The following is a 16974-nucleotide window of genomic DNA, read 5'->3' on the forward strand; positions in this document are numbered from 1 at the left end:
ACTTTATTTTTATTAAATGTAGCCATTCCTCATTTCCTATGTAAAAAATTAAAGGTAAATATTAGCTGTAGTGCTTCCAGTAGGACTGCTCCCAGTAAGAATTAGTACCAGAAATTTTCTAAGCACATGCTCCCATCTTCTAGGTTTTTATACCTCAGCACATGGGACAGGTGGTTGCTTTATTTGGTGAAGAGCAGAACCAAGCTCTCGCAGCAATGACCTGGGTGATACCCACCAAACAGGCAGCACCAGCACAGCACTTGTTAAAATGAGCGCAGACAGAAAACACCCATGAGGTGCAAGACCAAAGCAATAGAAGCAGAAGTGAGCTTAATTCCACAACAATAAACCTCAGGGTGTTGATACACTCCAGGACTTTCTACACTTGGTGTAAAGCTGGCAGAGAGCATGAGGAAGCTGTTTGAGGAATAATGACAGATCTGTGCTAGTAACAGGACATATGAGAAAGTAGCTTTGTGGGAGCAAACAATGCACATTGTGCAAGCATGTAAAGGCAGATGAGACTTTGCAGGTCTATAAAACACAACAAAGGAGTCCACACTAGTGGGTACAGAGATTATAACTTCGATGTCTCACTGATGAGAGCCTTTGTTTCGATTGAAAGAAAGAGAAGTATGAAAATATTTTCTTTTTGAAGGACCTGGGTACACAATATCATAGATACTCAGATACCAAAGTTATTTATTTCAGTGAGCAGAACAGATGAGGGAAACATAAAAGAAGTGTGAGCTAATGGGGAATAGCTGAATTAAGGAAACTCACAATCTAAAAAACTTTGTAATAGCCTAATGTAAGAAGAGACACTGTTCAAATCTGGTTCTATGTCTTATTCACTTAGATATTTTACACTTAGTTCAGTTATTTTATTTTCTTTCATTATTCCTTGGAGAGCAATAAAAGCATATTCCTGGCAATTGAGTTTTTTTGCAGGATAAACAGACAAGCAAAGCCATTTCCTAACCACCCTTTGTTTGGTCTTTTTCAGACACTGTTCAAGAGAAACTGTATTTACAACAGAGAAAAAGTCTCAACTGATGAGCAAATAAAGACACTCTTAGTGTCACCAGTCCTTAAATTGGGATTTCTCAGCCCTGCACCACCAAAGCTTCTATAATCATTACACTATTTTAATTAACATACTGGCAATTTAACATATCAGTGAAAGAGAAGAGAGTTGTGATACACAACAAAGTAGAACTCCTTCCACATGGCATCAGAGTAGGCCTAGCAAAATCAGACCATTTATGAAATCTTCGTAACAAATGTAAAAGAAGTCACCCTAAACTGAGACATCATTCTTGAACTTAGCTCAAGGTGTGTGTTAAGAACATACCCAACAGTTTTCACTGAGCCTTTGCAAACTCAAAAATGGTGAGTCATTTTCAACAGTGACCATGCTCTGATTGTGTACAAAGAACACAATGACATAATAGATGACTACATTGATCTGTAACATAGAAGACAATGGGGAAAAAACAGAGGACTGCTTACTAAACAGTGTTTTGAGAACATTTTTTGATATCAGACACAATAATGATAGGCAGATTAACAACATATGACGAAAAGATAGCTAATGTCCTAGAAGCACCAATATTTTATTACGCTATAGATTAGATAACAACTGGTTTGTTTGTCCCAGTATCACCACCTACAAGCCATGGCAGAGGGAGCATGAGGACCTTGTGAAGACCTTGGTTACCCAAAGATTTTACTGCTCCCCTCCAAGCAGTAGTTGCCTGGGTTGTCTTTTTTTTTTTTTTTAATGATTACCACACAGCAACATGGCTATGATAGTGCTTAGTGCTTTTGAAGGAAATTGAAGTTCTTTGCAAGCTTTTATTTTTTTTTTTTTTCAGAATACCTACCTTTGAGTCCAGCAGAGAGGATTACTTGGCAACACATTCCAATTTCTATTCAGACTCAGGGCAATTTCTTACCTGTAGAATGCTGAGAAGATAGAGAAGATAAACAAGAGTAAAAGTGGAAGGAGAAACAAAATAAGATCTCTTATTGAATATGTTGAATGGGAACCCCCTAGCTAGCACAGATCACTGCCTAAGACATAACTCCAGCTGTTATTATCTTTCATAGGCACAAATAGCTATTGCTTCACAATAGCACACCTCATCCACAGATATTAAGACAGAACAAATTCTCATTTTCTAAATGAGAGGGTGGTAAAGCAGCCCAAACCCCTCATTTTCCTCCTCATCTTACAGACTACAGAGCTACAAATGTCCTTGTGTCATCCTGTCAGTACTGATGTCAGTGTGTACATAAACACATCTGTCTATTTATTCAGTCATCAAAATTCCAAGTCTGCAAGCTAGTCATAATTATGCCTTCCAAAGAGGCAGGCACCTGCCATTTACTCTACCTTTTTCAATTACATCTAATTGAAGACTTGAGCTCAAATAGAGGAAGGGAGACAAGAGTTCTTCAAACTGTCTAAACACTCTCTGTTGAATAGAAAAAGAGAGGTTTCCTACCATAGCTCAAAAGAAGTCCTCCAACATGACTGGCATAATAAAGAACTGGAATATGAGATGCATTTCTTTCCTGTAAACACCATGAGGATGTTTTTTACACAGGTGGTGGCTCACAGCCAGAAGAAAAGCCCCTTCACCCCTATTCTCCTCCCCCATCCCTCATTACTGCCAAAGTTAAGCCATTAGGGAATTTTTTTGAGTATAAGAACTTGGCAAGTTTGAGTAAGTTTCTCCTTTCAAGAGCACCCAGATGATGGAGAACAGCACATTAGAAATGAAAAAAAAAAATTTAAAAAAGAAACCAAGTTTGTATGAGGTGATAGAGATGAGATGACTGATAGTATATTATCCTCTCTGAGTACAGCTGTAAACTCCTTGGCAACAGTAACCTGAGAGTCCCTGTGCTAGAGTAACCTTCTAGTAATTGAAGAAGCTGGGGGGAAAAAACCCCCAGCTGGCTCCACTTATATAAGGGATGTAATTAAGCCTAAAAGAGAGGATGATTTCAGTCTGTGTGCTCTGCATTAAGAATAGGTGCCTGAGAGCATTGTTGAGAAGGCACTTCTGGTACTTCTGTGTGTGTGCACATCTTGGGATTTTCCCTTTACTCAGACAGTGATGCAGAACTTTCCATCAAGAGCAAGTAGGAGGGTATCATTTGGAGAGAAGATGGAAAGAGTCAAAGAAAGAAATCCTTCTATCGTGTGATGAAAAAGGTTGACCACATTGGTTTGTCCCTCAAATTCATAGACAAGAAACCACAGCTAACATACTATTAGTAAATGAGATTGCTCATGCTAGAACCAAAATGGCCAAGTGGAAAATGTCTCACATTTGTTAAGAAGCCACTGGCAAGTTGTGTAACAGGAGAAGCAGAGTAGTTAAAAATATAACAACCCCTCATCAAATTAGTGATGCATCCACAAAGATGCCCCAGTATAATCCTTTACTTCATTTATAAGCAAAGGTAAAATACTATTTGTAATCTGAACAGAGGCTATTACTCCATCAGAACTTCCAAGCCCCATTACTACCTTCCTAAGTGCAGAGTGAACCTGTAGTGATCATACATTTAACTTTAAGAAAATGGATGCTGAGACATTTAAAGAGACATTTAAACATTGAGGGCTCTGTACATAAAAATCTATGCTAGATAAATGAAATATAAACTTTATAATGGAGTTAGCTGTTAGAAAGTAGTCAATGGTATTGAGTAACAGCAAGGAAGAATTCAGCTATTTTTCATTATTTGTATCATCTGCTGGAATGTCAAGGGAAGAAGAATGGAAGATTCCCTTTTTCTGTCTTTCCACCCATTTTTTTGCTTTCTACAGAGAAATGTAGGCTGATGTAGTCATCATTAAACAGTCTCACAAAGTCAAGGTGATTCTTTCAGACTTTTCTGGACATTCCAGAATACCATTAATCGAAGGGTGGAGAGTGCAATATGACAGGCAGGAATCTCAGGGACAAACACACTGCACTAACACCTCCAGCAGCTAGATAAGCTGTGTGCATCTGCTCCTTTTATCTCCTGCTTTGAGGGGCAAGAAACAGAAAAGAACAGTTAATTTGCTTTCCTAGCTAGATGCTTCAGTAGAAAAGATATCTGCCAGGCCACAAAAGCACAATAAGAAAAGAAGACATGCTCTGAGGGTTCTAAGTGTATACTTTGAATTTTACTGTATAGCCTCCTTTTGTAATATATAAAGAGGATGACAAGAACTGATAATTTGTCAGTATCACTTGAATATCTCTCCTTAAGTTCATCTCTAGTATTTCTTTTTGTAGCACTGCATATTTCTTCATGTTCTTTATTTCTCCTAATATCACCATCTTTCAATAGTATTTCCAACCAGTTCCTGAGCAGATGACACTGCCTCTCAGACAAAGGGATGGATATTCAATGAATTATTTTCATATGTAGATACATATTGGCAGCAATGGGGGTTGCCAGAATTGCTGGTACAAAATATGCAAAGAATCATGCTCAATTCTTTAGGATTACTTAAATGTTCTAAAGCAGGTGAAAGACCTGGTCTTTGTTTTTATAAATAAAATAGAAGCACCAATTCATTTGAGAGATCACTCTACTGGCCAAAAACTGGTGACCTTAATGGAGTGACTTGAAAGATTCACTTGGCTTATTGGCTTTCCTGCCTATTCATTCATTCATGCCCCTGGGAAACAGAAGCATGGTTTCACTAAATACATATAATGGTTTTTGTGCAGGTGTAAGGGGATATATGCATGCAGAAAGCCTGCACTCTTTCCTTCACCTTGGCAGCATCACTCTCCCTTTCTGTTACATTTTATCAGCCTGCCATGAAGAATAAAGGCACTTACTTCACTCTTCTTCCCCGACATGAGCAAAAAGCCTTGTTTTTTGACAGCACAGGTTAACGATGTCCACAATGATGACAAAATCCAGGGAAAAACTGAGAAACTATACTCAAGTCTTTCTCTCTCCACCAAAGGTCTGAGCACAAATACAGTTTAGGATGATGGGGGCAGGGGCACAGGGAAGCAAAACCAAACCAAGCCAAAGTGTGCTTAAGGAGATAGCAAGTGATGCAGATGAGTAAACCAAGATGACCTGGCACATCACTGCTGCACTGACTGAGAATTGTTCTGACAGGCTCAGGACTTTGCAGGTGTATTTCTCTCACAACACTGGAAACAGATTTCAGACCTGTTATGCACAAATGTTCAGAGCTAATTCCTACCTTTGCAATGGAAATGCTGCAAGTAAATTATCTATTATGTTCATGTCCATTATTAGACCCTCTTTCATCCATGCACCACAATTGTAGTGCCCAACAACACACTGAACAATAAGGAAAGCCAGGACTCTTTATAGCTCTTGTATTAATACATTTAACACATGGCTATTTACTGCACCTTACTGTAAACTGGCATTCACGGCTTCACTATTCCTTTTATTTCATAGTCACTGCTACTTGTTCAATGTTAAAGCAGTTTCTTGTTCACATGCTTCAAATAATCAGGATAATCAACATTTGTGGTTTGCCTCCTATATGACTTGGCTTTTTCATTGCTTACATGAAAGAGGGGAGCACTGTTCATTCTTTTTATGCATATATGATCTATAGATCACTTTTTTTTATTCAACATAGGACAATTAACAGAGCTTTTGCAGAAGCCTCAACAGCCTCACAGACCCACATTCTGTGGGTGAGGCTGCATTTAATAAAGAGCAAACAGAATAAATAAAAGGGTAAAAAAAGGTAGGCAGGGTAAACTGAACTTTAGCCTCCAAAGCATGTTTTTACTCCTAGAATGGGACAATCCCCATTCGTGCATGTGAAAGGGAGAAAGGAAAGCATGGAATGTTCCTTGGTGCAGAATGAGGTCAGAGTGCTCCAGAGCTCAGCGGGGACTCCTGCTGAGGGCTGCCCTCAGAGGAAGCCAGGAGCCAGGAGCACTTGCATCTCCTGGACAAGAGAGCCTGGGTTCACAGGCAGCCTGAAGATGTTACTTCCCATCAAAAACAACCCCGAGCTATTGAAACATCTGAAAGAAAGATGTGGCAGGACAAACACAGTGCAAGCTACACGTAAGGCAAAGAACTGCTGTGATGATGCCAAGCTGCATTGCCACCAGGCTCTGACAAGAAAACACCTGTCATATGGAGGTAGTTTAAGAAGTTACCTCATGTTGTTACATCCAAATGTACAGTACTTCTTAGGAATACTAATGTCTTGGCTCTGTGCAGCACTGTACTGTGTTGACATGACCTTAATTTTTCCTTAGCTAGATGTGCTCTATCTTCCCTCTTTATCCTGTTTCATGTTGCTTCAGATTTAATTTGTTTCTCCAACATTTGTTTAAGGAGCTGAATGAAATGGGGTGGCACACGCTTTCCCAAGGGAGTATTGACGTTCCAGTGTGGTGAAATGGTGTAATATGCAAGAGAACACACTGCAGATATTCAATACAGCAAAAGGCAGGTTTACTTTTTCTAGAAATGTTTCATTTGTTCTAGCAGGTGTGTCTAATACCTTTTGCTTAATGATAAACCCACACACATTCTTCATGCAAATAGTGACCCAAGAGCTGCTCTGAGTTGCTTCAAGAAGTAAGTGCGTGTAACAACCTGCACTTACATACACACTGTATGTTTACAGAGTGTTCATACAGTGCAAGGTACACAGAGCCCACTGTGCCAGGGCAGGGACACATAGGGCTGCTGGAACAGAGGTGCCACACCAACACAGTCAGAATCTGCCAAAATTGTCAGAAAATCAGAAAATCTCTTCAGAGATATTAGGACAGCCATACATCTTATGTTTCTTCTCCTTTCTGCAGCCAGAAAATATTTTTCTCTCATGTGTGTTATTTGAAATGCCTCCTATATCAACTGTTCCTGTTCCACAAGGGTCTGGGGAGCAAGGTATAGGAGCAAATGTGGAGGCTCACCAATCTGGACTTTACATGATGTGACCACTGCACACTTGGGTACCTCCACATGCTCCATTGACCTGCCTTGGAAACAGCCTTGGTCAGTAGAGAGTTTCTTTCACCCTATCTCACATCTGCTAGCTTCATCTTTCCTTAAATATCCCATGTGCTGTGCCTCAAAGGTCAGCAGAGCACTTCCTATACCAGCTCTCACCACTAATTTGGTCAGATTATTATTAAGATCTTTATCTTTTCTTATTAGTGATTTTGCTTTGCAACTGAACCCAGTCCTGATAGCTTGATGGACATTTTCTTAATAGGAAAAATAAATAGTAATAATGTTTGTCCAAATGGTTATTCTGGAAAATATGTCTGTGAGCTAGCTGGTTGACAATTCTTTAATCTGCTGTATTTGAAGGAAAGTGAAAGGAAAGAAATAAAAAAGAGGCAATTCTGTTTGTGGCAATGCCCTAATGCATGTAAGTCTGCTTTTTCAACACAGAATTACCACTCTAGATCTAACTCTGGAACACTGAAGTATTAAAGTATATGAACTTTCTACCTCAAGCCAGGGGATCAAATCAGCACCCGTGTTTGATGCAGAACTTTCACAACCTCATGGCATCTGTCTGAGCTTAGAGATTGTGAATTACAACAGATGAGAGGCAGACATTTGCTTGCATCTCTGTTTTGCCTGCTCTTTGGTGTCTACAAATTCTGTTTGACAGTAAATAGTTTAGCTTCACCCATTTGATCTTGCACTGAAATGAGCTGAAGTGCTGATCTCACTCATCTCTGAGTGTTAACGGGAGCTGTAACCACACAAGGACCAAGATCCTGATATGCTTTCTTGGCCCACCTCAGTGTTTTTGATGCTTTCAGGACAGTCAAACATGCAGCTTTAAACAAGGTAAGTCACCCACAGTGCAGTTCAAGTTTCCAGGTTTGACTTTGCACGGGGACACGCAGGGAGTGCCTGGTCAGCAGAAATGTGTTTGCAGAGGCTGGCAGCCCTGCACGGAGACACGGTGTCTGCGGGAGCACCCAGCCTGGCAGCAACAGCCCCAGCCCTCTCTGCTCTGCTCCTGGGCTGCCAGGAGCCAGGGAGGGTATGGGAAATGGGCTGCAACTGCAAGACTTTAGGAGGCTGTAAATGGAAGGCTCTCCACCAGGTCTGAGGTATGGTCCCTTTGTTTTCAACTGGGTCAGGATTTTATCTGATAATGTACTTACCGCTCTAAAACCTGCTAAACTGCACAGACATTTGATAACTAGATAATTGATGGTGTTTCATGCAGAGAGTTCCTGTGAAACACTGGAGACTCCTACTACAAGTCAGTAAATATTTTATGCCCATTTGGGTACAGTTACAACATGCCACAGTAAGTAGGATGAGTAAAACAAGAAAATTCACATGGGATGCCCGGGACAGATTCTGACCTCTGCATCTTCTAATCCCTCAAATGTGTGATGAGTTTTATCTTTCCCTGGGAGCGGTTTCATTCATTTCATAGTGTTTAGTTTTAGTAAAAGCACTAGAATTTGTCTCAGTGTGACTAAGAAAAGTAGCTAATAATTGTCATCATGCTTATCTCTTTGGCATTTTAGCTTGAGTTCCTACTAATAAAGAACTATTTGAGATTTTAACAGAAATGTAAATGTTGAAGTTTCACAGGTCATTGAGTTTTATAATATTGAGTCATTGGGCTATTATACATTGATCGAGCAAATAGCAAATGGTGTGACTTGCCAAAGAGCATTACTCAAATATTGACCAGGAATTGATGACAGTCGGCTACTCTCCAAGGACTACAAAAGTTAACAGGAAATTTCTACCTGAAGCAACTGCAAGCTTCTGCCTTAAGACAGGCAGGTTTTTTTGGTTCCTTTTTGTTACCATCTTTTTTAGTCTCTGCTATATCCAAAGACTCTTATCATAAACAGAAATGTGCTTGGAGTAAATGCTTTCATTTATGCAAATTTTTTTAGGTTATCTCTCAGTTCTCTCTTATTTCCAACAGTCTCTTGATTTCTTTAATTAATCATACCTATTATTCTTCTTATATTTCAATATAATTTTATTATGATAATATAATTTTTTATTTAATTATATAAATATATGCTTCCATCTATAAAGGGTGGATGCAAGGACAGGTAGCCTGGGAGCAATACAGAGATATTGTACAGGATCATGTAAGGAAAGTTAAAGCTCTGATAAAATTAAATTCAGCCAGGGACATTAAGGTCAACAAGAAAAGCTTCTATAGGTACATAAAAGGAAGATTTGGGAAAATGTAGTCCCTTTCCAGAAGGAAACAGAAGACCTGGCTACCCAGGATACAGAGATAGCCTCAGTCTTGACAAGCAAGTGATTTGGGCCACCCTGCCCAAACTGTAGAACCCAAAGGCAGGGACTGGGAGAGGGAAAAACTGTCCACCTTGGAAAATCAGATTGGAGGGCATATAATAAATCTTAAGGTGCACAAGTCCATGGGACTTGTGACAAGATACATCTGCAGTTCTTGAAGGAACTGGCCAAGGAAGTGGGTAAGCCACTACTCATCATATTTGAGATGTCATGGCAATCCAGTGAAGTTCCCACTGACAGGAAAAGAGGAAACATTGTCATTATTTTTCAAAAGAGAAAAATGAAAGAACCAGGGAACCACAGGCTGGTCAGTCTCACCTCTGGACCTGGCAAGATTATGGAGCAGATCTGCCTGGAATCCATGCTGAGGCAGAAGGAAAATAAGAAGATGGTTGGTGACAGCCAGCTTTGCTAAGAGCAGATCAAGCCTGACAAACTTGGTGGCCTTCTAAGATGGGTTTACAGTGTTGGTGGATAAGGGAAGTGGATAAGTGACAGACATCATCTACCTGGACTTGAACAAAACATTTGACACTGTGCCACCTGATAGCCTTGGAGAGACATGGATTTGTGAGGTGGACCACTCAGTGGATAAGGAACTGGCTCAAGGAGTTGTTTTCAAGGGCTCCCTGGTCGAGGCAGAGACCTGTGACAACTGGAGTTCCTTGGGGTTGGTCCAGGCACTGGTGCTGTTCAACGCCTTTGTCAGTGACACGGACAGTGAGATCAAACTCACCCTCAGTGAGTTTGCCAATCATGCCAAGCTGTGTGGTGCAGTACCTAAAGAAGACCTACAGCAGAGATGGGAGTTTTTTCAAGAGCTTGTGATGATGGGACAAGAGGTAGTGGGGTTGAACAGGAAGAGGGTGAGTTTAGATTAGATAATAGGGTGGTGAGACACCGGAACTGGTTGCCCACAGAAACTGTGAATGCCCTTCCCTGGAAGTGTTCAAGGTCAGGCTGGATGGGACTTTGAGAGGCCTGTTCTAGTGGAAGGTGCTCCTGTATGTTGCAGGGAGGTTGAAACTAGGCAATTTTTAATGTCCCTCCCAACCCAACCCATTCTATTATATTAAAAAAACAGGAATGCCAATATATGCAGTACACTGCTCCACTGTAAAGTGTGATTTGCATACAGTACAATGCATCTTATCTTGACCAAAGAACACTAAAGTACAAGTTTCTAGCATGATCTTATTTGATTTTACTTCTCCAGAGTCATAAACCTGATCCCAAAAACAACACTTCAGTTCAGATAGGAGAAACTGCTATGAGAAGACCTTGTCTTAAACCCTACTTTTTTCCTAGGACACAGGACACCCTGCAGGAATTTCACAACCTGGTTGTAAAGTAGGACCCTGATGCAGTTTGGGGTAGGAGCACAGTCTGTTTTTCAAAATATACAGACAGAGGCTCAGAACCAGTGATCTCATCCATATCCACAGAAGAATGGGCTTCATTGGCTTCATTCTCCTTCTCACCATAAAAGAATTTGAATTAATTCCCCGAAGAACCCATAAGGCAGTTTGGGAACAATGTTCTTTCCTATGAAAGCTATTCCACACTACTTGGAACAACCAGATATTATCTTGGCCAGAGAAAGTGCTCTTGGACATTCAGCTGGATCGAGGAAATCAGCGTGTCAGTCCCTGTTCTACTGCCTATTTCACACTTTTGTGCTGTGTGTTTAATAAAACAGGAACTGACATCAAAGTATCTTCTCTCCCATGTGTGCTGTTAACATGAGATCATAGAATCACATTCAATCTCCTTCTTTATTTTAATTTCCTTCATTTTTAATCTAATGGATTTTGAACAAGTCCATAAAATTCAGCCCAATTTCAGCAGAACAGCTGTGAGGATGAGGAGGCACACTGCAAGAGGTCACCCAGAGAAGAGCTGTGGATGCCCCATCCCTGGAAGTATTCCAGAGTGGGTCAGATGGGGAGCAACCATCCAGTATCACATATATTGAGACATTGCTTTGAGCAACCTCCAATATCACATGTAACGAGACACAGCCTTGAAGTTCCGCATGGCAGAGGAGGACCATGGGTCCCTGCACTGAACACAAACCTGCTAAGCAACCTTTCCACACAGACTTGGATAGCAAGCCACTGGATCAGGCCCTGCCCACCATGAGCTGAAGAGAGCAGCTCTCATTCATGAGCACACAAGTGGCTTAAGCACAAGCCAAGAACCAATTTGCTGGTTAGTCTGACTGTGCTGGAGGCCCTTGGCCAAAGCCAGGTCTTCAGCAGGGACCAGTAATCAAAGTAAGCCTCTGGATTTCTCACCACACTAAAAGAGGGAGTCTGCCCTGCTGCTCTTCCCAGCTGCTGCCACACAATCAGAAAAACAAAAGGAGCACCTCCAGAGCCACCTACACCAACATACCTTGAGAAGCGTTCATTCACCACCAAGTACAGAGAGTCACAGAACAAGTGCAAATAAATACCTGTCAACACCTGAGCTGTGAATATGGCACTGCTTTGTGTAAAATGCCAGAGGCTTTTGTTTGTATTTTTAGAGATTTGCACTCACATAATTCTTTTCCAGCCTTCCTTAGAGTTCTAAGCCACTGTCTAAAGGGGTTGTATCTGCTCCTGATTTGGGAGTAGAAATGTCTCTGGAATAGCTTTGGTATTTTTCTGCCAGCAGAGGATACCCAGGACCAAAGCTTCCCAGAGTTTTGAATGTAGATCCTGCGTTGAGGCTCCACATATTCACTTCTGCTGCCTTTGAACAAAGAGCACACAAGATCTGATGCCTCACTTCATTCATCTCCATAATTTGGGGAAAATACACAAAGCTACTTTTGAAACTGTACCATTTTCATTTAGGCTTGCAATGTTTTCCAGCAGCAAGAATTTTGCACTGCCAGTCCTTGAGGTTTTAAGAACTACTGCACCTTGCCAAGAACATTTCTCATGACACAGGCTCATGATGGATAGATCAATAGATTCTTGAATCCTCATATCCTTTTCAAATTACTACCCGAGATATCTACCTGAGAAGGCCATCTTATCTGATAACTTAAACAAGCAACCTGTCTACACTTTAATTGTTATTGAGGATTAATGTTGTTTATAAAATGAAATCAATACAATCTCTATTGCTTATTAACTGAAACATTCTAGGCTCTGCTTTGTTTGCTTTGCTTTTCAATTAGTTTCTATTATTTTCCCTATTGGCTTTTAACAAATAGCTGTAGAAATAAACTTAATGGTTGTGAAACTGTTATCAGAGTCAACAAAGTCCCTTAATGGAAAGTCTTGTATATTTAAATGTAAAAAAGAATCCACTGTTTAATCATTTGACATTATGAGATAAGTTTATTACTATACATCTGTTCTGCGCTGGGCCTTGGCTTGTTTTTAAGCTAAGCAATTAAGAGTTCTTAAGGGTTCTCTAAAGTTCAGATGTCAAAACAGTTAACTTGGTCTCTACATTTAAGATGAAAAAACTCCACATTCTAATAACATTTGTTGAAAAATTGCAAAACTGAGAATGGGCCAAAACTCATGGGATTCCTAGGAACATGATAAATACCATTCGTTTACACTGCAAAAGCGTTCTCAACACTGTGCAACAATTAAGTATGTGAAACATCTTACTGACTCTGTGATCCCAACATGCAAATGGATTGCTGCAGTTGCCAGGTTTGTTCCTCCCCCTCAGAATGGAAGAAGAGCAAGAAGGGCTGAAGGATGGTTTCTCAACTCTAGATGTACTCCTGAGTCTGAGTGGGATCCAGACAATAAGCAGGTGAATGTGAAGGAGGGATGGACAGGTAGAGTAGTTTTGAGGGTCCTGAAGGGCAATGATGTAGAAGACAAGTCCCAATATATAATGTGACAGTACCATATCCCATTCCAGCTAGCATCAAGATGGAAAAAAATCTGTTTTTTCAGTCATCACTTTTTGGTCTTTGAATGAAGAAAACTTTTCTTCCACATTACTCACCATGTAGGTGACAGAAGTGTGTTTGCTGATGGGCTTCACAAGCAGAAACTCTCAGTCTGTGGGAATAGAATTCCACCACACTTGCTGAGTTGTACCTTTATGGATCTTCCCAGCACTGCAGTTTTACACATCACTACTCATGGCCAGAGACACCTGCAACCCACATGCTTTTGGCACACAGTTTGTGGGCTCTCAGCAGTTTAGCTGGACGTGGTCACGAAACAAGCAAAGTTACAGGAGAGTGTTACATAACAAAGTGACGAGTTCACACAGGCCAGCAGCTTTGCCTGCTGCTGCTGCTCAAACCACAGGCACCAAAACCAAGTGGCACCATTCCTGCACTTCTCTACCAAACTATTTGGATTTGACAGCATCACTTCTACTTTGTGTTCAGTGACATCAGCGGAGAGCTGGCAAAAATACAAGACAGGGTTGAACCAAGCTCAGGAAACACAGAAACTTTAGGATGCAAGTGTATAATCCCCAGCACAGACTACCATTTTGTCCCTGAGAGCACACTCAGACCTACACACAAGGAAAGAGTTCTAAAATCCACTACAAGCAGTGTGTAAACTATCCAGTGCAACCTATCTCAGGAAATGTTCTGTGCTCCCCTGGCTTCTAATAATTGTGCTTGCAATCACAAGAACTGTTTCTAGCCTTCACACAGCACAGATGCATTCCAAGGGAGGGTGAGGCGAATGGTTATGAAGCTTACTCAGGTGTCATTTATTTCATGAAAGTTTTCTGGTTATTATCATCAAATGTCAATTGTCTGTAATTGTGGCATGCAATGGAAAATCCCTGCTTAGGACATGTTCTGCCACTTGCTGGTGAAGTACACTAACCCTCAATAATGAAGCAACACTGAAAAAAATGGTTTTGACATGTAAGCAGGTCTAGGAGTATAATTAGCGCTTTTTAAATAATTTTTTTGTATGGTTTTGCTGTAAGGAAACTACCCTGTATTTGAAAAGATAGGTTCCATGCAGAATTAAATAATTCTTCTTACTCAGTTCATTTACTAATCTAATTACTAATTAATAAAACTTTCTGCTTTAATAGCCTCTGTTTTGACTTATCTTCATGAACACAGATGAATCTTGCAGTGATCTTGCAAGACACAAATGTAGCTTATAAGTAAGGATCAGAGCACAGAGCACAACTTGAGCGCACCCCAGATGCTGTTACAAGACATTCTCTGAGCTTGCATTCAGAGCTTCAAAATTAAGCAATAACTACTTTTAAGGGTATGCTACTTGAGAAGAGAGGAGTAAAATTTGAGGTCAGAACTGTACATGGCTGCATGGGACAGGGTAGATGACCCAGTATTTTAATTCTTTTTTTCCTTCCTTTTAAATGAAGCAAACTAATGGATTTACACATATTTACTAGCCATATTATTCTGATGAGTTACAAAAGTGTGGAAACATCTTGACATTGCTAAAATTGATAAAGCAATCTCTTAAAGAAAACTTTAAAAAATTTCCACTAGCAAACATTTTTTTAACATTAAAGACTGTAGAAAATAAAAGCACAATGGTAGTTTGCATTTTGAAACTGAGAACGAAGAAATTAATATCAGAATCTAAATTCTGGGTCAGCTTGAATGTAGGTGCAGTAGACTTGCCATCACTTGCAGATTAAAGTTGAGGCTGATTTACTTTCTGAAAAGATGGTACAGTTCAAACAGTCATGCTGGGCTTGATGCAGAAATCATATCACATGGTTTTATGGTTTGTTCTATACATATAGAAAAATATTATCTTTATCTACCCTTAATATCTTGGAATCTTGTGGAAAGAAAAGAAATTAATAGTATCTCAGCAGTCAAGTAATCAGGGTAGATTATGAGAAGATGCACTTGAAAAATTAAGAGGGGAGAGGAAAGGGAGGAATTTCCGCAAGAATTACATTAGCATGCCAAATTGGTCTAATATTCCTCATTAGTGTTTGTATTCTCTGTGCACTGTATTTTTTTAACAGCTGGCCTACTGTAGATGAAAATACACACAAAGAAAATGTGCAAAACTTCCTTGGGCTTGTGCCTGAAGAATTCTTATGATTCCAAAATTATCTGTACTGATTTTAACTGTCACACATAGGAAAAACTTTATTCATGTTTCTTAGAAAAGATGAATTAGGCTGCTTTGTAGCAGTCATTCCAGTGATCACATCAGCACTTTTAAACACATTCACTGTCACTTCCTGTAATGAGAAGTGACATGAATATAAGACCGCGTGGGATTTCTAATTTTTTTCCAACCACTGATTGTATACATCACACATATATACAAAGAAGAACAGAAATTATGGAACAAACCTAATTAAAGATTTACTGGGAAAAAAGGTCCATAATTCTTAAAGAAAGTATATATGTGTATGCACCTCTATAAAAATATAATTATACATGCTGGTCATTTTGTGAAACCACTTAATTTGCAAAATTATTTAATTCTGGGTATTCAGGTCATTAGCAAAAGAAGAATTATTATTGTGTTTATTGGCATAATAATACATAATAATTTCTTATACTTGCTTGTAGAACTGTACAACAATAGCACAAACGTTATTCCAGGGATTAATTATTCTCAGGATTAATGTTTTCACAGCTTGAACTAACATGATTTTAGCTATTGTATTACAGCTCTCCTCTTTACCCTCTGCATCTATTCACTTCTTTGGACTCCTGTGACTACATTTTAAGCAACCCTGACCTTTGTTAAATTACTTGGTTAAGGCTGATTTAGGGGCACAACTTTATTAATATGCACGCCTGCAGGAAAATTGGAGAAATGCTCTTCAAAACCAGCATTTTATTTAGTAGACAGAAGAACAAAGTATTATGGTTTTGGCACAAATATGCAACTCTTCACGCATAGGTTGGAGAATAATTGGTTAGCAGCTCTTCAAAAAAAGGATTGCAGAGTTATAAACTGCAAGCTGAACTTGAAATTACAGTGCTGGATGTGTGAGCAAGATTAAACATGGTCTGAAATTTCAGAGAAGACATTTTAAGAAAGCCTCTTATAATGATATACTTCATACATAGAGCACAAAAGTGGTTGAAGTTCAGCACCTAACTGGCAAACCTGCAAATTATTTTCAGAAAGTGTTAGTGGTTAAGAGTTGCTGCAAATATATAGGAATAAAATAACATGAGAACTCAACAGAATATACCCCAAAGTAAAGTGAGAGACACTAAGTGAGAGACACTAAGAGAGACCATAAATTCAAAGTATACTACCAAACTTACAGACAAAATATAATTTTCTAGAAAACGGCCAGAGTTACATATTGGCTTGCACAGAACTGTCAGGATCAGATCCCTGCTGGTGTCCTGGCAGGGCAGACCCCTCCCTCTCTAATCAGCTTTTGCAGTCTTGGCAAACAAAAAGAGCTTACTAAAATCACACAGCCTGCACAGGAGACGCATGGAACACAGCAGCTTGAGAGATTACACAGAGCAGAAAGTATCATTCAGACATCTAGAGCAGATGCAAATATGAATTTTATGGGCTTATTCTCTTGAATGGTATGTGTCTCTATGCTTAAAATAAGTAATGTGTTCCAATTATTTTTTTATATTACATGAACAGTTATATTTGATGTGTTTTTTATGTAAAAAGAACTCAACAAAACTTAGAAAAAGATCAGTTTGCCCATGTTTAGAATGACAACCCAAGCACCACATTCTCTCTCTGGATC

At 39.6% G+C, this 16974-nt stretch overlaps 1 long non-coding RNA gene across 1 annotated transcript in view; it reads right to left on the bottom strand.

Moving 5' to 3' along the window:
- LOC139600504 (uncharacterized) overlaps window positions 1-16974 on the bottom strand; it is a 50975-nt gene that overhangs the window by 16674 nt on the left and 17327 nt on the right. Inside the window, exon 3 of the long non-coding RNA XR_011682581.1 lies at window positions 1887-1968. This is a non-coding gene — a long non-coding RNA (uncharacterized lncRNA). The remainder of the gene's footprint in view (window positions 1-1886; window positions 1969-16974) is intronic.

The sequence above is a fragment of the Agelaius tricolor genome, unplaced genomic scaffold (genome assembly GCF_023055355.1).
Source record: "Agelaius tricolor isolate 1412-34295 unplaced genomic scaffold, bAgeTri1.0.p SCAF_2, whole genome shotgun sequence".
NCBI classification, from domain to species: domain Eukaryota; kingdom Metazoa; phylum Chordata; class Aves; order Passeriformes; family Icteridae; genus Agelaius; species Agelaius tricolor.